Source organism: Fundulus heteroclitus, chromosome 22 (genome assembly GCF_011125445.2).
Source record: "Fundulus heteroclitus isolate FHET01 chromosome 22, MU-UCD_Fhet_4.1, whole genome shotgun sequence".
NCBI lineage: Eukaryota > Metazoa > Chordata > Actinopteri > Cyprinodontiformes > Fundulidae > Fundulus > Fundulus heteroclitus.
The window spans coordinates 13,245,027-13,268,764 of NC_046382.1; the positions used below are offsets into that span (position 1 = coordinate 13,245,027).

The following is a 23,738-nucleotide window of genomic DNA, read 5'->3' on the forward strand; positions in this document are numbered from 1 at the left end:
CCTATCTCCAAGTAGCCAGATTTAACCTTAGATGATGAGAAGAAGTAAGAGTCCTCATATTCATTCTGTATGCAAGGAATACCATCCCCTGTTATGACATAAAAGTACCTTGAACAAAAAGAAAAAAAACAGTCAGGTTTGTTGTGAACATATTGAAACACAACAACCCACCATTTTTCAATTAGAAGGTTTTGTGTTTTGGCCATCGTTGCTGCTGTAGATAATTGAAAATGCAGCAGACTGAGACATCAGTAGAGTGACAGTTGTTTTACACCCATAGAAAACAGCTCAATGCAAGTCATAGCACAGGACACTGGTGGTGTAATCTTTATTTATTTGTTTCTTACCACTATTTATCATCCAATTGCATTAAGGCTTGAGAAAATTGCAACAACTCATTAAAAAGAGTATCCTCTATCTTACAGCTCAACTCATCACCGTTGCCTTGAGTCCAGTCGCTCTTATTCTCCGGTGTGATTTGGTTGGAGTTGTCTCACTCATTAAAGCTTTCAATCTGACTACAAGAGGCAGAAGCATTCGTTTACTCCATTTGATGGAAAACGGCCCATTCTCTGCGTGCATTACAGCCCTACGTAGCAAGCCTTGATGGCTGAAATATGCTCTGGGTGTTACAGCCACACACAAGTACTTTTTTAGCATGCAGTGCGCGACACATTTGATACCCTTTAGTGCACACGAACTGAGTAGCTGTCAAAAATACAACAGGCATCTCAAGTAATTATGCAGATTTATGCAAAACATTAACAAGAAGAATTAAAGGCACAAATGAGGTGGCTACACTTGAATTGTTAAGATTATGAATAATTACCATGAATCTTTTTGCTCTTAATATAACTTGTTTTTGATAAACAAAGCCTTAATTATTGGAATACTTTGGAGGATTCCGGTGACCTTCATTAATCTTAGACAACAAGTCTCTGGTGAGACTTGAGATGAGGCCTTAACACACACACACACACACACACACACACACACACACACACACACACACACACACACACACACACACACACAGGGGCATGCACATGAACAGACACCCCATGCAGGGTAAATGCACATGCATGGAAGCATCTATGCTAACTAGCCACTTCAGCCCAGAAGGAAGCAGACCGACAGGTAAAGCTTCTAGTTAAGCCAAAACAGTTCCTCATGCTCCCTGGTGTGTCCAGGTAAGGTGAGCCAAGGAACACAGATGCACACAAACACACGCGTACACGGATTTACTTGGACGTGAATATTCTAGTGTCAGACATTGTGCACTGAACCTGATGCTCAATATGGTTCCCATAATTAAAGGCATGACGAGCAAGATAAAGAAATACTAAAGGTGCTAAAACTGTGCTCTGTGTGGGCAGAGGACCGTACAAAAAAATAGAAAGACCCTAAAATATTTTAAAATGTTTCCATCTGAAAAGCTCTGTAGAGGCAATAATAGAAGCCTAATCCGAGCCTGACTACTCTCACTGTTTGTGTCTCACTTTAGAAGTTAGATCAGCTCAACGTCATACCGAACCGTTTGTAACATCAATTTTGTTAAAGCTTCGTCAACTAAGTGACACAATTTCAATTGTGTCATCCTATTTACACGATCTGCCTGGCTAATAATGTTAGATTTAGTTTAATTATGTCTGTTTAGGACAATAGCCAAATACTCTGCATTGGTAACAGCTATTGTTGACTGTCAACCTTAATGGGTTGACAGTCAGACCTGATCCCATGGGGACCAGGCACCCAGGGGTCCTGTCAATCAAACTGCTGTTGACTGATTTTGTTTTAGCTATCGGATGGTTTCTGTTTCCTTCTGTCTTCTTTAGGATGCCCTGATCTGCAGAGAGACAGTCCACCTTCATCATCATCCTGTTTGAACGTCTCTGGGTGTAATGATAGGGACTTAGAAAAAAATGACAGCAAAAATAACATCCTCTTCAATGTCAAGCCCGCCCTGCAAAACCCTGCATAATTGCTGCAAAACTGTAATTCTGTTATCAGGAGGCCTGGGTATAAAGGTGAGTGTTTTATGCCTAAATAATAAAGATGTTAGAAGAAAGACATATTTTCTGAATCTAAATCTGTGTTGTTTGTCTTGGTCAACAGCATGGACAGAGAACTGGTGGATCCTACACTCTTGATTCTTGATTCTAAGAAGCATGATATGTCCTTTTAAGAGAGATAAATAAAACATGAAGCATAGTTTCTTATGCACATAAAAGTCTTTGCAAATGTAGTGTTATTTTAAATAACTTTAGAGGTGCAGAATGAGCTTATGTCCCTGTCTGACCGCTATCAAATCCAAATCAGATGCAGAGCATCAAATTAAAGCAGACTATCTAGTGCACTATACAAATTTGGTATCATATAAATATTTTTTGTCCATTGCAATATTGTACAGAGCTGTACAGATTAAAATGTGCCATATACTTTCTTCAGCATGTATAGCAGAGTTATTCTCCTACAACAATCTGATGTAGGACTCCATATAGCAGCACCAATATCTGCTGAAGGGTACAGCTGTCCAAAGGATACAGCTATTCTGGGCACTGGGTTAAGGCTCTTAAATGCTGTTGTAAAGCTCAGCTCCACAATGGCGTACATTTGAAGAAAAAAAAATCAACTTAATAGGGGCATCAAAATTATCAGTTTGCTCCTGGAAAGCCTTGTGCTAACGCATAATTACACATTGTTGATCCACGGCTGCAGATTGTTCCTCCTTGATTGATCTCCTTGCATGCTGTATGTTGTGATCTTGCAGTAAAAAAAAAAAAGATTTATGAAAACAGTCAATAATTAATGAGTAAAATGTTTCTTTTTTTTAGCAGCTAAACGTTATTATTCTCTGTCCTGTCAAGTGCAAAATAGGGAAAGTAGGGAGCGAATATATTACATTAGGGTTAATGCAACTGAACAGCTGTGCAAAGGCAATGGCACGTTTCTACGACTCGCTTAAAGAAAAATAATTTGACAAATACAAGCCACAATAAATATTTCACTTCCATCTTGAACTGCTAAATTAACACCAATGGCGTGACCATAGTCCAGTAATTACTCCCACACACTTTGATCTTTATTACTGCATCACAATTTCACACTGACATAAACTTCGGTACCCGATCTGAGATAGATAAAGTTTAAACTAGTAATAATGATGGACTATGCTGTTTTACAGCAGAAACATCCCCCACTAGAGGTAGGTTTGCTTAGAAATTACCAAATCTCATACTTTTTTATTATTTCTAGGTCACGGTTTATTTCCTATTTCTCCTAATGAGCTATGCACAGTATAATAAGCATATGGAGGCAACAAGCAAGTTTGACATTATCTATCTCACAACCAGACACAACCACTGGACCGAACCAAGACGTTTGATAAGATGATAGCTCAACATATCAGACTTGTGTGACTGCTCTGCTGGCCCCACCAAAAGCATCTTGAACAGTAATTCTCTGCTGCGGTATTGATCATGAAAGTGCAGTATCCTTCATCTTGATGAGAACAAAACAAGCCAATATGCTTTCAAATGCTTTACTGCCCTCTAGAAAACATCGATGAAGCAATATTGGCCCAGTTTACATAAAAGAGCAAAGAATGCGAAAGGATAAAAAACAAAAGGGATGGATGCTGGTAAGTTGTTAGTCAAGAAGGCCAGATTTACCATTTCCATTTTATGTCCCCCCCTTCCCTCACGGATCAATGGAGGAGGGAGTTAATTTGCACTGACTTCGATATCTTGGAACAGCTTCCCTCTAAGACTTTTTCATCATTGGAGCTCCTAGAAGAAAGTCCCAGTCCCAGGGTTGAGTCAGCACTTAACTTTTCCAAGCTAAGGATCTGCTCAGAATCATCCTTCCAGGACAGTTTTGAGAAATGTCCCAAAAAAAAAGAAAAGAAGAAACTCTTTAAACTGTCACATGCTTTCACAAGAGCACCCCAGTTGTCTGCTACTCTGATACTTGCCTAACCTTTTACAATTCGGGTTTTTGGTCGTTGGTTTAGTTTTGTACTTCTTTCTAGTTTACCGATTCTGTCTTAGGTTTTGGTTCTGTATTTATTTTGGTTTATGGGATAGATTGAGTTTTTGTTGTGGTTTTGATCTTGTTCTTTGTTTTATGCCATCCGTCAGGGTTCTGTAAGCTTTTGGTTCAGTTTGGTTTTCCTGCCAGCCCACTTACCTGTCTTAGTTTGGTTTGTGCCACAGTGTGGGCTCTGGGTTGAGTTTGTATTTGGATTCTGTGTGTTATCAGTTTTATTTGCTATCTGCCATAGTTTAGTTTTCTCTGTTTAGAGTTCCGTAATAGGTTGTGTTTCTTCTACTTTAGTCTTTGTGTTTTGAGTTTCCTTTCGGGTTTTTCTGTTATTGTTTAGGTTTCTGGCTTGCTTTTGTTTCTGTCTGGATCTCGGCACTGGTGGCTGGTTTGATTACTCTCATTACAAACCTGCTCTACTCCACCCCACCTGCAGTTATCTCTTACTGGTTTCACCTGGTCCCACCTCCATTTAATCCCTGTTCAGTCCAGCCATCAGTGCCAGATCGTCTGTTCTAGTTTATCGGTAAATCTAATCCAGTGTTTAAGTTTGCCTGTAGATCCCTATCTGATTGGTTTCCAGCGTTCTGAGCAATCCTGTTACCTGTATACCTGACCTGATTCTGTTCCCGGACTAGTTGAGCTCGCCTGTTCCTAGTTCATCTGTAAGTCTATTTGTTGCCAACCTTGGATCTGTTCTTTGACGCCGTTTTTTGGATTCTGCTCTGGACATTCTAGTTTATCTGGTTTTCCGTTTTTTTTTACCCTGGACTGTTTTTTGGATCATAGGATTCTTGTTTTCCCCTTTTTGGTTATCTGCCTCAGTTGTACTGGTTCCTGTCCTGCTGTCTGTCAGAAAATAAATAATCTTTTATCGGCACACTGTTTGTCTGGCTGAATATTGGGTCCACACTCTGGATCGTTACATAACCTGGCATTTTAAATGGACACATCTTGTTAGGACAGCAGTTAAAGCTTGGGTTTGCGATTTTTTTTTTTCCCGGAAGTTTCCCCAAGCGCCTCTTTGCACGTGCAAGACCGTCTTACCTTGCTCTTCTGCTCTTCAGGGGAGTCGTGTGAAAAGAATGTCCCAAATCCACTCTAGTCTTATTTCTTTGTACTGAGGCTTCTTCTTCTCATAAACATGAACGTGGTTTGCTTCTTGCGACTCTCGGCTATGTTCAAAGTCTACGGTGAAAACAGTGGAGCTACAATGAGCGGCTAACCCCTAAGCTAGCCACTAACCTATCCGCTAGTCTAACCGGATACATAAACACCAGAAGTGCGCATGCACAGTCAGCAAGCGGAAACTGGAAAGGAACGACCATCCACACTGGCGTTACGTGAGTGCCTCAGAATGATTGGCATGTGGGACAACCAATAGGTTAGCTGATAACCCCAGAACACGAGGGACAGAGGGGGATGTGCGCAGGAACAAAACTCTGGCAAATACCTCCCATTCGGACCGAACGGCAGATATTAGTTAGTTTTTACAGGCCTGCAGCTCTCTCAGAGAACTATTTTTAAGCTCCTTTTTGCGATTTTACCCAGAAAAAAGTGTTTCTGAACAGGATTATCAACTATAGCTTTAATGTATTTTTTTTAAATTCTCAGATTAATAAAACATTCTTGGATACAGCTCGTAATATTGTTGTATGAGGTCCATGAAACCTTTCTATCCATGACCTGTCTGGTGTGTATCTTGCTCTTCATTATGTTTTCTAAAACGTCTTTGAAGCTATCACAAAACAAGTATATTTTGGAGTTTGTGGTGGTTTGCAGTTTCTTCCAAAACAAAGAAAAGTTTAAAGAGTATGAATTATTTTGCAACACATTAAAGTGAAATGAAGAACCAGAGGCTGGCAGTTCATTGAATAGTACTAGCCAACTTGGCTCTGTGACTACACCCTTAGTGGCCCTAGAGGGTAAAGGCAATGGGTTCAGAGTTAGGATTACAATAAACTGGAAAGTTTGGTGTGAGAGTTGCTTCAGCCGCAAGTTTTAAAAAATGAGGTAAAAACCCACTGACCTCTCCTGAGTAGTTTGGGAAAATCACTAGACCCTTTGTAGTCAGCTTCAAGAACTTTTTAGGACCTTTTCTCACTTCTGCTCCAAGGTAAGATGCTAAAGGCCCTGGTGTCTCCATTTGGAGGTAACTGGCGGATGTTAATGCCTTTGGAGATTGGTATTGCCCTCACTGGCAGTTCTTTGCAGCTTACACCTCCAACCCCGGATCAAACCTTCATAGGAGTAGAATGAGAGGAAGCTATTGTGAGTCAAACTGCTCAAGGGTAGCCCAACCTCCCTCGAAGAACTCTGACCTCCTCTCCAGGACGGGGGTGGATTGGTGGATGTTGAGGAGGCCTGTGGAGGAATATCTTTCCGAAGGGTGGCGACTTGGCAAGGAACTTTGAGAGTGTGCTAAAAGGTGTTTACGGGATATCACGCCCCAAGCTCCCTCTACTTGTGTTTGATGCCTGACTTCTTTTTACATTATTCACTTTTACTTTAGTTAAAAAAAAAATGAAAGCACATATTCTGCTGAAGCAGTCGGTGGCTTTTATAGGAATGAAGATGTCTTTGCTAAAATATGATGCCGTCCCACGATCATGACAGAAGATTTCATTGTTGTTGAGGGTGAGCATAAAAATGTGAAGACCTGTGATCACTTGAGCCGGTGAAAAACTAAAAAAAAAAAAAATCACTTCAAACCAGTTAGTTTAAACTGGCTTCAAATTACTCAACTTAAATGTATTCTCACACTACTGTAAATTTAGTTTTTTAATATTTCTAACTGAATATTTAATTATACTTGGCATTTAGAAAAATTAGTAAAATTGATTTTTTTTTTATTATTTTAAATAGTAAATTACCATTAAAAGTACTCCTGTTCCAGAGCTTCTATGTTTGGCTGTGTCTTTCTTTAGGACATATTTCTGTCAATAGGTTTGTATAATGTAGTAGACAGATCACCTGATATTACCATATAATGTAGAACAGATTACCGGATCAATGTGTTCTTCTGTGCATTTTTGTCTCTCTTGTTTTGTCTCTCAGGTTCCACCTGCTGCCACTAATCAGTCCCTACTCTGCTCACCTGTTCCCCATCCTTCATATACCTGCCTCACTCAGGGCCAGATCATCTCATCACCTCACTTGTGCTCTGCTGCCGTGGTGTTTTCAGTTGTGTGCTCAATCTGCATATGGGTCAAGTCTGGTTCTGCCAGCAACTCCTTGTCTGTCTGCATTGAACATTTCCAATAAACCCCTTGTAACGTAACTGTGTTCGGTTGAATATCGGATTATCCTTTTAAATCAGCTGGATTTTTGACACTGAACCAGCTTTTTAACATTTTCCAAAAATCTTCTACTATAAAAGGTTATGATAACCTTGGTTCCTGGGTTGTTCCTTGACTTTTTGTGAGCTCTCCTCACAAACTTACTTAAAAAAACTGACTTAAAAAAGCTCAACAAGCCTATAAATCATTCTGGCTCTGTTCTGGAGGCTCCTCTAGAATATCTGGAGATGAGTGTGCAAAAAAAAAAAAAAAAAAAAAGAAAGTTGAATAACATTACAGACAAACCTGGGCATCCTTTTCATCAGATTGTCATACAACAGCAGAGTGTGTTCAGACAGAGGCTTCCTCAGACACACTGTAAAACAGTAACCTTGCCTGCGAGCTGAATTCCCACGGTATTTTTGCGTTCATAGATGCACAAGAATCCACCTTGCCCCCCTCCCCCCGCCCCACCAACCCATTTTGAGTCAGGAGTGACTCAAAATGGGTTGGCCAATCACGTTGTACTATTATAGTTTAAGGTGGGACACGTCAGCTGTGACAAAAGAAAGAGCTGGTGAGCCCACAGCCAAACCAACACAAATATTTGTGGCGGCACATGAGGACACATGCCTAGCCAGAACAGAACGTTGTCTTGACCAGCGTAACTTGTTGTGGTCTCTCATGGCGCCTGCTGTTTACGACATTTTCATTTGATACCATGATTGGCCAAAACCAACGTTTGTTAGGCAGACACTAGGTGTCGCTTCGCCCAATCAGCTCAAAAAGTTCTGCTGAATCTCCCTCCTTTCCCTGAATGGATTCAATAGGAGCAGTTACAGATTGATAATGTGCAGAACGGAGAGTGCTACATGTTATCAATCTGGCTGACCAGATTTGTAAAACAGGCCTTTTCAGAAGATCCTTCCTGCCTACAGGAAGGATCATCTACAAGAGGGTTGAAGAAAACTGCATACTATTAGTCACAACAACATTTTATTAACCTTTGGGATAAATAAAATGTTTTGAATTGAATTGAATTGGAGTCTCCCAAATGAACATGATCCCAAAAACGTATAAAAACGGTTCTGAATAAAGAATAAAGGACACCAACTTTAAGCTTCTAGAAAATGCTGACCTGAACCATATTCAAAATATATGAGCTATGCTTATACAGAGGTTCATGTTTAAATGACCTGTACTATTTCTGATGGTAAACATTGATAAACCGGCTAGAATTATGCCAGGACCTAGACGATGGTTGTACAGAGTGTGTCATTTATCAGCAACTTGCTGAGAGAGATTTTTCCAGAGTGTATGTATACATTTGAGCCTTTATGTACAGTAGTGAATTTGTGTGGATTTGAAAAGATCAGCTTTAAATTACAACTCGAGAACCAAATTTATGTGTTTGACACATTTGTGTCACAAATAAAAGTCGACATTGCAAAGCATTACATCTTGTGAAGACTTTCAATAATGTTTACCATGCATTATTCATAGAACCATCCGTGGGCCTTTGGCTTGGAGAAGTTCTGAGCCAAACAAGCATCCCACAGTCCACTGTATAACCACAAAGCCGTATGTGCAACATATTGCACAGATTCTGACCATGCCAGTTCCTAATTAGGCTTAAGTGAAGTGTTGTTGTTGTCTTTGTGCCCTCCGACAGCCTCCCCCTGCATTTACCTGTTTCAGCATGGACTCCAGAAGACACTGCCAATTCTGTTGCCATGTGGGCTCTGCTGTGTTTGTCTCACACACACACACACACACACACACACACACACACACACACACATACAGACGAGCCTGCCCCCACCTCCAGGCAAACAGATGTCCCCCCCCCCCTCCTCCCTCTGATAGCTGGGAAGGCTGCATTTACACCCCAGTGCACACACACAAACATGTGAGGCTGCACGGATGTTCACAAAGAAATGAAGTCTCCGGTCGGTCTCTGCTGTTCACACTTGTGATTAGTTTTCCTCACATGTGACAGAAATCTGGTTCGTAGTTTTACTACAAGGACACAGCATTGCAACACATATTTGAAGTTTGGCACATTTGTAAAGACAAAAAAAAAATAAAAAACTTTCTGACATACACCTGAGACCATTTTCCTTTCATTCCTTCCCTTCCTGTCTATTTTCGGAACAACGTGCGACCAGCATTAGCATGGATCGGGCAGCAAAAACGCCCGGAAACTACGAACATTTGATTTCTTCAGTCATATTCTCTGTCAAAACTTGAAAGCAGGTTGATTTTTTTTTTTTTTTTTGTCATTTCTACTCCATGCACATGTCTTCTCAACACCGCTGTCAGTTTACTGCAGCACAGTAGGTCACATCCCAAAATAGACAAAAGTGTCTTTTGGATTCTGATAAGACGGACATTTTGCAAAATGCGCATTTGCTTGGGTCACATGGCCAAAACTTGAAACAAATAAAACTCGGGTTGCAGCTATGTTTGTGCATATTTGCCATTTTTAATATTTGTCCCAGAAAATGTTCAAGCTCAACAGAGCATCGTGTTATTCTGTTTTTGCACAAAGTGTGTGTGAGTGTGTGCGTAAAAAAAAAAAAAAAGGGATGATGCATTTGTGTAAGAGGCTCAACCTGACAAATGTATTCACAGCCAAAATTCATGTAAAACACCAGTAACAATCTCCCTGTGCTTTTAAAAAGGTTTGGATGATTCGGGATAATGATGCAAATTTCAGCTCTATTATGGATATTCAATGCCTCCCCCCTACCAACACTCAGGGTTGGACTAAGAAAAGGGATAAAAGGGATAGAATAGCCCGTTCTCCCAGGGACTTAAGCATAATTTTATGGTAGTCATGGTAGAACAGCTCAATTCCAGTTTTTCCTTACTTCTAAACTGTGTCATTAAAGACGTGGGATTGTATTACTACTTTAGATTAAAACACTTTACAGAAATTTCATATTTTCTTTGTAGATGAGAAAGGACATTTTGTGCAGATTGGTGGAAAATCCAAGATATTTAATTTCTAATGTTCCGCAGAATATGAATTTAAAATATTTTGGTAAACAGAGGAATTGATCTGAGAGGAGCTCATTCTAGTAATTTGGGTATAATTGTCGAAATTTTAAATTACATGTGACTTTGAAAAACAGGTTGACTTTTATATTAGGAAAAAAATAATTCACAAAATATAACAAATCAAAAAAATAAGTGAAAAAGTGAAACGGGATAAAAGTGTCTGGAACATCACAGAAAAGGATTTTTTCAGTATTTAGGCTTTTAGAATTTTTGTTGCAATAGCTCAAGAAAGGTGCAGAAACAAAAACAGCAGCATCCATTGGTCTTTAAGGCCTCGTCCGGATGGAGTTGGGTTTGGTTGTACATGACAAGCTTCTTTGTTGGTGTCAAGTTTTCTGGCCTCTACAAATCACCTTAGCTTCTGCCCAAACTTGACAAGGGCTTGCTCCCATCAAAGAAATCCAGGACCAACTCTTCTCAGTGTCATCTTTTCATTTTATTTCTCTTTTCTCTTTTTTTTCTTTAAATCCTTGTACTTTTCAATACATGACACCCAAGCAGGTTGAAAACCTACAAACAAACAAATTACAAATTACTTTCAAGTCATCAAGAAAAATAAACAAAATAAACTACTTTCCCATTTTTGTAAAGCCAGCTAAGTCCTCCGAATACAGGTTTAAAGTTCAGTTCCTACCAGTGGTGTTTCTGCAGGAGCTTGAAGATGAGGTCTTTGTTTGTAGAGGTTCTTTCAACACAGGTGTGCTGAGTAGACTTATAGCTCTTGAAGGCCTGAGTGAAAGACGGGTGTGCTTGATTTTCTGTAGGCCACGTGCCAGCTGGGTGGAGATGGTATTGCACTCACACAAATACACCAATTGCTGTTTCAACTTGACACCTCCCACTTGAGCTCCTGGTTTTTTTTTTTTAACCCAAGGAGGTCACGCCTCTCTCTTCGCCAGATCTTGTCCCAGTAGGGTTTTCTTGTTCTTCTATCGGCAATAACACAACAATGCGCCTTACATCTCTGTGAAGTATTGTTGAGGGTATCTTCACTTGAAGTTCCTTCCTCGTCCTCCTTGTTTGTCCTCCAGCTCTTTTAAGTGGTACAGGATAACTTGGATAAGTTCGTACATGAACATCTCTTACAGTCCCCTTTCCGTCACAGTTTACGCTGATCACTCTGCCAAGTTTGTACTGACTCCTCAAAGCATTTTGGTCTGCCAGCCAAACAATGTCTCCGACAGCAACATTTCGCTTTTTTGAATGCCATTTACTTCTGATAAACAAATTTGGTCCAGCTAATTGACTCCATTTTCTCCAGAATCTATCCACTTCTGTTTGAATGAACTTTAATCTCTTGAGTGGATAACTTTTAAAGTCAAATCCGCAACTATCACTTTTTAGATCAGTTCTTCCAAGCAGCAGAGAATTTGGTGTGATGTAGCTTATGCAATCTTCTCGACTTTGAGTTCTTGCATCTATTGGTCTTTCATTAGCCAGATTAGCTGCCATATACAGGAATGTTTGAAATTCACTCCATGTAAAAACTCCGTCCGATCCTAGATTGTGCAATGCTTGCTTGACTATCTTTACAGCTGCTTCTGCTGCCCCATTCCTATGGGGGGAGTCTGCAGGGTGTATTTTCCAGCTCCATTCAGTTCCATGTTCCAAAGCTTCATGTTGAATTTGCTCTTTGTTTAGTTGGTCCAAAAACAGATAAAGATCAGCCAGGACAGGTTTAGCTCCAATAAAGTTTTTTCCGCCATCTGACCATGACTTTCTTGGATGTCCTCTTAAGGCTGTAAATCTCTGGTATGCTAACAAAAAACCTTCACTTGACTGATCGCTTACAAGGTCTGTGTGAATAGCTCTAGATGACATGCAACAGAAGATGATGCCCCACACTTTCAGTTTAACTCTTTTCCGGGCCTCATCCCTCACTTCATAAGGTCCAAAAAGATCAATAGTAGTAAACTCAAATGGTCTAGCCGGCTGTGTTCGTTCTGGTGGAAGATCCCCCATTATCTGCTCACATCTTTTTGCCCTGATTTTCCGGCACGTCACACAGTTATTCACAACTTTCTTAGCCAATCTTCTGCCTCTCACCACCCATGCTTTTTTCCTCATCTGCAGTAATGTACCAGCAATACCTTCATGATTGACTTCATGAGCTTCAAGAGCAACCAATGTGGATACCCATGAGTCATAGGGTAAAATGGGAACAGCTCTTTTATCTTCATTAAAGGATTGAATACGACCCCCACATACCTGAAGTCCAGAATCTTGTTCTCTAAACACAACTAGCCTGTTTAAAGTTGTGTCATGGAACGAGGTATTCTCTTGTGCAGCCAGAAAAACCTCTCTCAGTGCATTCTCACACTCTTTAACACTAAGCCCGGGATGGATGGTTGATTGTTTGACGTCTGTTGAAATTTTCACTTTCACTTTTCTGCCACTATGGTGATTTTCCAAAGTGAGTCTCCAGTTTTCAACAGCTCTTCTCACCCATGCAATAACTCTGACCAGTTTAGAAAGACTGCTGTATCTTCTCTCTTGAATTAACTGCTTGGCAATGAATGTAAGAGGTGAGATTTTGAGCTCCATGCCCCTTTCTTTACCCTTTGTAACTTTTAGAGCATTCTTTGTTGCCTCCTCATTACACAATTTTTTTTTAGTTTGCTTAGACTGTGCTCTAGTTGTTACTGCTGAGAAAGCTTTTCTTTGGAGTTTTTCAACCCCTTCTCTTGCACTCATAGCAATGTCTTTGGCAGATCTTTTCGGCCATTGGTCAATAGGTTGCACCAAAAACTTTGGTCCATTTTGCCACTGTGAGTCCTCTTGGAGGTGCTCAGGACATGCTCCTCTTGATGTAATGTCTGCAACATTGAGCTCACCTGGAATCCACCACCAATCTGCTACAGGCCCAGTTTTCTGTATTTCACCAATTCTATTAGCAAAGAAAGTTTGGTACCCATAGCTGTCACGCTGAATGGCTCCTAACACAGTTTGGCTGTCTAGAAGATGGTACCACCCTCCAATTTCCATCCTACTGTGCTTTTCAACATACTTCCTCAGACGAGCTGCAAACACCGCACCACAGATTTCTGCCTTTACAGGTTCTCCTTTCTGGTCGAGTGGAGTTAGTTTTGCTTTGGATTCTACAAGTCTCACTTGGATCCCTTGCTCTGTCTCCCATCTGAAGTATAGAACTGCCCCATAACTTTTGTCACTCCCATCAGAAAAAGTTATTCCAATGGGCTTTCCGATCCAACTGATTGGTGTTAAACTCCTGTGAAATTTAATTTGGCCCAGGCGAACATACTCCTGGAACAATTCAATGGCTTCATTTCTTAGTCCATCAGAAAGTGGTTGATCCCAAGTATCACCTGCTTTGCCTGCAGTTTTGGTTTCTTGAAAAGCCTTTCTCACTAGAATGGCTCCTTTTTGTTTGGTGGGTGTAACTAGCCCAATGGGATCAAAAAGACTAGCTACTTGGCTAAGGAGTTCTCTCCTAGTGAGAGGATTTGGAGTTTTTATTCTCACTTCTCCTTCTTCTAGGTTTTGTCCCATCCTCATTTTTTTCCTCCTCTTTGAGAAGTTAATTGATGTCATCACATACAATTTATCCTCCTCCACCAGATATCCCACTCCCAAAGCCTTATTGTCATCCTCTTCCAACTGATTAGGGAGTTTAAGGATTTTATCTCTGCCCGATAAGGACATGTTTTGCCTCCCACTTTGACCTGATAGAACCCATGGTTTCAAACAGAATCCCCCAGCTTGTAAGATCTCTTCCACCTTCTCAATGTGTCTATGCAAAAGTTCTGGGTCATTGTCAGATGTTAGAATATCATCGACATAACAGTCTTCTTCCAGGATCCTCCGCTCCTCTTTACAGCTGTCAAACATGGGCAGTTTTGCCGTCTCTCGCATCGCTACTTGGGCAATACATCCAGCAGGTCGATCCCCAATGTTAACTCTGGTAATGGCAAACTCACCGATCTCCTCTTCTGAGCCGTCTCTCCAGAGGAACCTGTGTAGATGTCTCTCCAGGTCCTCTAGCCACACAGAGTTATACATCTTTTTAATGTCTCCCAGGGCAGCATGCAGTCCCCTTCTGAACCTGAGTAGAACAGCACGAATAGGATTTAAAACATCAGGACCTTTCAGCAGAATATCGTTCATACTTAGGCCTTCAAATCCTTGACTGCTGTTCCATACTAAACGCACAGGAGTGGTCACAGAATGAGGATTTGGCGCCACCTGATGGTTTACATACCATACTGGTCCTTTCCAGTTGTTTAGAGTGTCTTCTGTTAGTTTTACTGCTGCTTTCCTCTCCACCATTTCATGCACCTGGCTTGCATAGACAGTTTTCCATTCAGGCTCTTTATTTAATCGTCTTTCTATTCTTAAGAAAGTTGATTCAACACTTTTCCTGTTATTGGGAAGACAAGTGGGTTCTACAATCCAAGGATACTTTGCATCCCAGTGGGGAGCATCACTGTGGTTATCTGCTTGCACATAGGTAAGGCCTTGTTTAATTATTTCAAGTTCTTTCTCCTCCATTAATGTCATATCTTTCCCACCTGGCTGACATGTCCCACAGCGACATCCACCACACTTTGGTTCACAAGCTGCTCCTATGCTCTCCCACTTCCACCAATCAATGAACTCTTTATTGGTAGTTGTGTTTTTGCTTTCTGCTTTAACTTCTTCAAAACTGCAGGCTTCTTTATACTCCACAGCAGCAATGCGCATGGAACGAGCAAAGTGCGTTTCTGACCTGTATGCTGCCACGTCGACGTCTTCACAAAGATCCGGATGAGCTCCTCCCACGGTCATGCCGAGTGGACTGTTCCACAGAACCAAGTCTCCCACAACCTTGACTCTTTGAGGGGCCAGTCTGCCTTCTCTGTGGCTTATTAGCAGCTCAATAGTATCTGGTCTTTTAAGGTCCTCCAGGCCAACATCTGGGAAAAACCTTTGCAACTGTTGAGGTTGAATGACTTTAAGCACCTTAGCAATTTCACTAAGTCCATAACACATGAGTTGGTGAGCTTTCACTTTGCCTTTGGGGGTCTTAACTCTTACTTTTAGCAGGTATCTTTTTGTTCTAACTTTGACTGACATTCCCCCAACACCATGAACAACTAATGTTATGTTTTCACCTTCCAGGCTCAACCTTTTAGCTGCTTGATGAGTAATGTAATTAGTATCAGAAGCCAGGTCAATCAAAGTGCCAATTTTCTGGCCTGCGTTCGCAGTGACTTCCAATAGCATTAGAATGACAGGTTGCTCCTTTAGTCCATATGACTCCATAAGACCAGAGGCTTCACGCCTTGTGTTTCTTGTTGAAGCAGTCACATTTGAAAAGGCTTCTCTGCATTCTTCTGCTAGTTCTGGTGAAAGTCCAGCTATGAATTTTTCCTGCTCTTCTGTCAATCTATTTTCCCTTCTTGGTTTATCAGTCTCAACCTTTGTACTTTTACCCTTTGGGCAAAGGAGAAAATGGTGATCTGAAAAGCTTCTCTTCTTACAATCTTTATCTCTACAAAGGTAGGTGTTGACGCAATCAGCATCTCCATGCTTTCTCAAACACCTTTTGCATGTGTCCAGTGTCTTTACAATGTTGAGCTTTTCAGGTAAATTCATTACTTTGAACTGTTTGCAGAAGAATATTTTATCTCCGTGTCTTGTGTCTCCACACACAATACAGGCATGATTCTTTCTTGTGGATCGAGTAAAAGCATGTCGTTTCTCAAACTTCTTCTCAACCTTTTCACTCACTCCTAGTTGCTCCAATTTCTCTAGAACTTCCTCCTGTGTTTTTAGAAATTTGAGAAGACTATCAAAATGGTTATCTGGTGTAACTGCATTGGCAGGATTAACCATAAAAACTAGCCAGTCTCTCTTTATAACATCAGGTAGTTTACTCTCTAGAGATTTAATAACCAGAGGATTTTTCATTGCTCCAATATTACCTAACTCTGTTAAGTCAGCTAGAGCCTTTTCAATTTCTTGAATAAGATCTATCACTTTCCTTGGCTGGTTTGCTTTCCGGGGTGGAGTCTTCTCAAGCTCTTCAATAATTTCTAAAGCAATGCTTAACTTGTCGCCATACCTATTTTCCATCACTCGAAACATATCTGCAGCAGTATCATAAGTAGACAGGTGTAATTCATTACAGATCCTTTCATCTACACTATCCAACAACTGAAACTTTTTCACTTCCACTGAGCCACTTGGTTCTCCCTGCTTCTGCAGACTTTCCCAGTCTTTTCTCCATCTGTGAAAGTTTCTTTTACAGCCATGAAATTTTGGTAGACAAATGGGTCTAATCTTTACACTGGGTGCAGGTTGCGCTCGTATAGGAAAAGATGTAAGGTCTAATTGAGCAGCATCTGATTTCCTCTTCTCCTCTGCAATCGTTTGTGCTATGGCAAACTGAGATTTTCTTGTTTGAAGTTTATTTTTCATCAATTTCATTTGTTTTACTCTGTCTTCTATATTGTCCCTTTCTTCTACTGGAATCCACACTTCCTAGGTCACAAAACTTTTAATAGATTCCTGGATCACATTCTCCACGAAGGACAGCTGCACTTCATATGCGCTTTTGTTCACAGTTAAAACTTTTATCTCAGAAGCATCATTGCATGCCTTTTCTGCCTCTTGGATTGCAGTATAGAGTTCATCTTGACCATACTTTTTCCACAAATTAGACTGAACTATTTGTTTGACTTCTTCTAATTTTAATTCACAGTCATTAATAGTCTTTTCCAAATCAGCTGCTTGCTGTTTATCAAGTTCACCATCTTCATCTCCCACCTCTGCCAGTAGTCCAGCTTTGTAATCATCATTTGAATCACTTACATGTCTGGCATCGGAAGTTAGCTTTTTAAACTCCTCCCGTAGTTCCATCTCTGTCATGTTGGAAGCTTTTCTGCTCAGGAAATTAGCTTGCTTGGTGAAGGAAGACTTTGCCATGGTGCGATCCAGCTTCAATTGTTTCACTGACTTTCCAAACATTTCTTCAGCCATTGTGGATTGTATAGATGAGATGACCTGATGTTCCTCCTTGAGTTGATTCGTCAAAGCTTTCCTCTCAGGACTTCACTGTCATCTGATCTTCTGTTGGTTTCCAACTGGTTCCCAATTGATTCGAACTGGTTTCCATGGTTTTCAACTGTCAAGTTTTCTGGCCTCTACAAATCACCTTAGCTTCTGCCCAAACTTGACAAGGGCTTGCTCCCATCAAAGAAATCCAGGACCAACTCTTCTCAGTGTCATCTTTTCATTTTATTTCTCTTTTCTCTTTTTTTTCTTTAAATCCTTGTACTTTTCAATACATGACACCCAAGCAGGTTGAAAACCTACAAACAAACAAATTACAAATTACTTTCAAGTCATCAAGAAAAATAAACAAAATAAACTACTTTCCCATTTTTGTAAAGCCAGCTAAGTCCTCCGAATACAGGTTTAAAGTTCAGTTCCTACCAGTGGTGTTTCTGCAGGAGCTTGAAGATGAGGTCTTTGTTTGTAGAGGTTCTTTCAACACAGGTGTGCTGAGTAGACTTATAGCTCTTGAAGGCCTGAGTGAAAGACGGGTGTGCTTGATTTTCTGTAGGCCACGTGCCAGCTGGGTGGAGATGGTATTGCACTCACACAAATACACCAATTGCTGTTTCAACTTGACAGTTGGTTAGGGGATCCCGTCACAACAAAGCAGCCGCAAAATCAACTACGTCTGAAAGCAGCCCCCAGAGTGGGTGAGTTTGAAACCGTCCTCCGCGGTGCCTCCGTCACGATACCCCATACACATAATCAGCTAGACATTGGCGCGTTTGCGCACGCAAGCCGATGTAGGCCGTGCCTCTCCTTTAACACACATGCGCCTCCTTCAAACAGCAACAGTGGTGATCTCCATAGTTGCAGTTGTGCTGCACAGGCTTTTCCTACTTACTGATCTTTGCTGGAGACTTTAATGATGTTGTACTAAAAGATGTGCTCCCTAAGTTCCATAAATTCGTTAAGTTCCCGAACAGAGACAGTAATATATTAGACCAAGTTTACTACAGTATCCTAAAAGCATATAAAGCTTTTGCAGCTCCTCACCACGGTTCATCAGGCTACATAACGGTGGAGCGAATACCTGCCTACAAGCCACTGATCTGCAGACCCAGACCTGGGATGAAAACCATACAGGTTTGGACGGAGGTCGCCTGCTCAGCTCTTCAGGACTGTTTTGAAAACAGAGACTGGGAAGTGTTTTCAGAGGACGCTGACTTAGAAAGTCACACATCCTCTGTTCTGTTTTAAATTCACTTCTGCGCTGATGTTTCCTAACCAGAAACCATGGGTGGACAACACGGCCCTGGATGCAGTGTTCAGATCAAGAGAGACTGGCCTACAGCAGAGCTAGAAGCAAACTTTAAGAAGGCACCCAGAGAGCAGAGCACAGGTATAAGCAGCGCATGGAAGACCACTTCGGCAGCCACAACCCACGTGACATGTGGAGAAGCATCAGAAACACTACGGACTAAAAACGTAGAGACCAGCGGCTGAGCAATGACCCGGTTCTCCCTGACACCCTAAACATCTTCTTCCACGCTTCGACTCTCCAAGCAGCAGGGAGCCTGAACATCTTCCCCAGCCAGAGGAGTGGCATCTGCCTCATGTTCTGCAGCTCCACCAAGTGACTTCCTCTCTAAAGTATGTCAAAATCAACAAGGCTGCAGGTCCAGACATGGTGTCAGGTCAGACACTTAAATCATGTGCTGACCAGCTAGCAGGGGTCTTTCTGGACATCTTTAACCTCTCCCTGCAGCTTTCCGTGATCCCTGTATGAAATCATCCATCATCGTGTCTGTCCCCAAAAAAAACAACCATCACCTGCCTCAATGACTACCGTCCTGTTGCTCTGACCTTTGAGAGGACCCTCCTAAAGTACATCAAGGATGCCATCCCTGCTGGCCTGGACAGCCTGCAGTTTGCCTACAGGGAGAATCGCTCCACAGAGGACGCTGTCTTGTTAGCACTCCACTCAGCTCTGACTCACCTGCAGCATCCCAACACCTATTAGGATGCTATTCATGGGCTTCAGTTCAGCTTTTAACACCGTGCTCCCAGACATGCTGGCACTGAAGCTCAGCAACCTGGGATTGTCTCCACCTCTCTGCTCCTGGATCAGTGACTTCCTGACCAACAGACCCCAGGTGGTGATGATAGGGAACTGCGCATGGCTCTACTGATCCTCAACACAGATACCCTCTCTTCACCCATGATTGTTCTGCTATTTACTCCACAAACACAATAGTTAAGTTTGCAGACAACAGCACTGTGGTTGGTCTCATCTCCATCAATTATAAGACCCACTACAGAGATGGGGTCCACAATCTCCCCCAGTGGTGCTCCAAGAACAATCTCATCCTGAACACCAGCAAGACCAAAGAGATCATAGTGGACTACAGGAGTTTCAAGAAAACTGAACGCACTCCTCTCTGCATACAGGGGGAGACGGTGGAGCGTGTGGACTGCATTAAGTTCCTGGGCGTCCACATCTCCTCTGACCTCTCCTGGTCCGTAAACACCTCCTACCTGTGAGGAGGTCCCAACAATGGCTCCCCTCCCTCAGGAAGAGAAACTGAAATGGACTGGACTTTCCACTAAACCGCTAACAAACCTTTACATTGCTACAATAGAAAGTATTCTATGTCCTAGCATAACTGTGTGGTATGGGATGCACAATGAAGGAGAAGAGGGATTTAGCTTAGGTGGTGAGGACAGCACAGGGAATTGTGGGATACTGTCTGCAAGAACTGGACTCAGTTTATGTTGCAAAGGTCAGGAGAAGGGGCCAGATGCACACTGTTAGCCATCAGGAAGGTTTCACTGCACAGTTCTTTATATGAAGGTATAAGAATATTGCACATTAACTATCAGGAATGTTTCACTGCTGAGTTTAATGCACAGTTTTTAAGAATTGCTGTCTTAATGCCAAAGAGAACAGATTTTACTTTCACAAGCGGAGCCTTACTGCTTTCGCCATAGTGTTCCGCTTGACTTGTATATGCAAAAAAGCTTTATTAGGTTTTATTCTGGAACGATTTCATGTTCAATGGACAAAAACAGGAAGGTAGACGAGAAAGATGAGACAAAAGTCTAGAAGGGAGAAAATGTGAAAAACATAGAGGAGAGGAAAGGGACAGAACAATATAACATCCACTGAGTCTGCTTCTACACCTGCAAAGATAGATATAAAAACAACAGCAAAACAAACCGATAAAGTATTACGGGTACCAACAACCAAGGCCATGCTACCATCACTAAAAAATACACAGTGTTATTTAATATGAGATGTATAAGGTGACAGCTTAAGTTAATGATAACAGCTTTTCTGTATAGCAGTGTGTGTAAGCACCTGAATCCAAGCACCTGAAGGCGTTTGTGAGAGTGCAGTTGTTCATGTAAGGTTTATCCATAAGAAAAATGCTCAATAGTGGTTGTGAGGAGCCAAAGACCCCCCCCCCCCCCCCAGAGTACTGAGGCAGACTCTCTTTTCTTTTAAAGATGATGGATTGAGCGGCGCTCTGTGAGATGTTCAAAGCTTGAGATTTTATTTCATAACCTAACCCTGGTTTAAACATCCCCAAAGTTTTCCCCCTGACGTGTCTGCAGTGTTGTTTTACATTATAGAGCAAACCACTGTTACACAAAAAAAAGTTAATTAAAAGAAAAGATTACAGGATATGTTTTCTAAATTACGAAAGAAATGCGATGACTTTCTGTCTGCCCCTTTCCCGTTTGATGAAGATCTCATAGTACCATGGAAATGGCAGCACATAAAAAGTTACTCTTAAGAAAACACTTTTGGTTCAACACAGAGAATTTGAGTGAACAATAGAAACACATCACCTCCCACAATGAACAACGTTTGAATTTGTAGGTAGTAAACTATAAATCTGTGCACACTAAAATTAAAATTAGCTTTGGTCATAAATTAGGTGGGGATGGGATACAATATACTATAAATGTGTTTGACTCATTGCACAGAGAATTTGGACACCTTTCTCTACACCTTTGTCCCACAAAAGCATTTGATTAATTTCTAAGTGATTTAAGAATCTCTTCATCTTTCTTCAATCATCGGCTGAAAAACAGCAACTGTATTTTTACATTCAGCAGTTCAAGGACCTATTTCCCCCCCACACTCGCCACGTCTGAAATAAATATGCTGAAACATTCATCAAGGAGAGCAAGAAGGGGACAGAAAACAAGGATGGGTTGAGGTAAAAAAGAAGGCGGCGCAACAGGCGCACACATAATCACAGGTTCCCCAGTAATGTGCACGCATTCACCCATTGGACGAACATCTTTTACTTTATTAGCATGACAAAGAGCACAATCATTTCGGATATGCCTGAGTGCTGTTTTCATTAACTTTCCAATGAGTTATTAACAAAAGTGTCAGGAATGCTGCAGGCTTTGGCCAAAAGAATGGGGAAAACTGAGAAATTGAACAAAAAAAATATATTAACAAATGTGTAAACCAAAGAAAAGAAATGTCATATTAGAAAAAGAGTCACGGGAGAGCAAAAGGGGTGCTGGGTTAACAAGTAAATAGAGGTTAACAGGCTGCCAGTTTTGAAGCAGCAGATCCCGTTCTAAATGTAAAGCATATCCAATTAATCATGATGACCAGTATTTTTACTCATTGAAACTGAGATTTTCAGCTGGGAAATGTGATTTAGTCTTTTACCAGTCAGAGACGGGACTGAAGCTTACACCTGGATATTTTGATTTGAAACAGACTTAGGATGGTGAAACACAAAAACATGCATTTACATACATTGTACTATGTACTGTAATGTTTACAACTACATTATGTGTAGTTGATGCTGAAGCTTTTAAAATGTAAGATAAGATAAGATAAGATAAGATAAGCTTTATTGATCTCACATTGGAAAAATTCACTTGCCACATCGGCTCATGAAAGAAGGTGCAAAAGTAGGAAAGCTGCATCAGTTATATACAGTGAATCTTCATATATACAGTGGATCAAAGAGAAAGAGAAAAATGAAATATATAGACAATACTATTAACTGTATTTTTATTCAAAATAAGCCAAAAAAATAAGTAGCGACATTGTCTTGCAAAAAAAATACCCCTTTTCACATGATGTCAGGTAACCATAAAGCTCAATATATTTATGTACTGTATTAGAACAAATCAAAAATCAAATCAGTAATGTCACATTGCCACTGTCAAATAGATAACGGCAATTTACAACACATACGATCTCAACACACTTTATAAAGTCAATGCAATCAAATCATACAGACAGATTGGTCAAAATTATTTCTATGTAAGGAAACCCAGCAGATTACATCGAGTCTTTGACGTCTGCATTGTGTCATTGACTTTGCAGCAATCCCTCAAATCTAATGAATAGATGTCATCATGCAGTGCTTTGTGTTGATCTATCAGTAAAAATCTCAGTAAAATACGTGTATTAGATGTTTGTGGTTGTTATGTGACAAAACCTTTCACAAAAGTTAGAAGTTTAAGTCTTTTTTGCAAAGGTTGTGAAGAGTAAAGTTGCATGCAACGGAACAAATCAGTAAATTCATAACATGCATTGTAACATCAGTAAAAATTTAAAATCGATAGCGTTATGATGTCATTATGCACTGAACTTCCACTGAAATCTAGCAAAATGTAATACATCCTAATGGAAGAAAAAAAAAATAAAGGAGCAATGGCTCATAAACAGTAAAGGTTTTAACCAGAAGGCCCCATAAATGTGTCTTAGACGTGTGTTGCTTGGAACCACATTGGCTGTGATATACTTTAATAGATCTTTTTGTTGCTGTTTTTGGCTGTAGAGGTGTGACTCCTCATTTCTCAGTCCTCAAGGCCTGCCAAGAAGTTCTACAATCATCAACTTCTCAGTTACAACAGAAGAAAATGCTAATCTAACAAATACATTTAAAAAAAAAAAAAAAGTGCAGTGTTAAAACAGCCTCACTCCATTCCAGCGCCTTTGAAAAATCACGGGCCAGTGAAAATAAGCTCAACAGTGTAATTTACAAAGCCCTATAAATCAATCCTGGTGAGTCCACATATTTCTGTGAGGGGAGAATTTATATGTTTAATTACCGAGCGCAGGTGCCAAGCCCTGGCTTTACTCATTACAGAAAGATATATGAATGGCAGGGAGGACTCGGATAGTGCAGGACAAAAAAGTGAGGACAACGTAATTAGCCAGCTCTTATTTAATGGGACCCTTCCTCAAGTCGTTGGAGGCTCCCTCCGCGGCTCCTCGTCCATATGCTTCAATTCAGAAGTCATTTCAGAAATCACTAGTGGCAGGTAGCACAGCAGCAATTAACAGCGGCTGAGAATGGGATCGGCAGG

At 40.9% G+C, this 23,738-nt stretch overlaps 2 long non-coding RNA genes across 2 annotated transcripts; both read right to left on the reverse strand.

Annotated features, from left to right (window-relative positions):
• Positions 1-10,834: 10,834 nt before the first annotated feature.
• Positions 10,835-11,405, reverse strand: LOC118557129. The gene is made up of 2 exons (XR_004927627.1): positions 11,017-11,405; positions 10,835-10,892 (listed from the first exon to the last, which is right to left on the reverse strand). It is a non-coding gene; the product is annotated as an uncharacterized LOC118557129 (long non-coding RNA).
• A 6,232-nt stretch (positions 11,406-17,637) lies between these two features.
• On the reverse strand, positions 17,638-18,019 carry LOC118557130. The gene is made up of 2 exons (XR_004927628.1): positions 17,820-18,019; positions 17,638-17,695 (listed from the first exon to the last, which is right to left on the reverse strand). It is a non-coding gene; the product is annotated as an uncharacterized LOC118557130 (long non-coding RNA).
• Between the last annotated feature and the right edge of the window lie 5,719 nt (positions 18,020-23,738).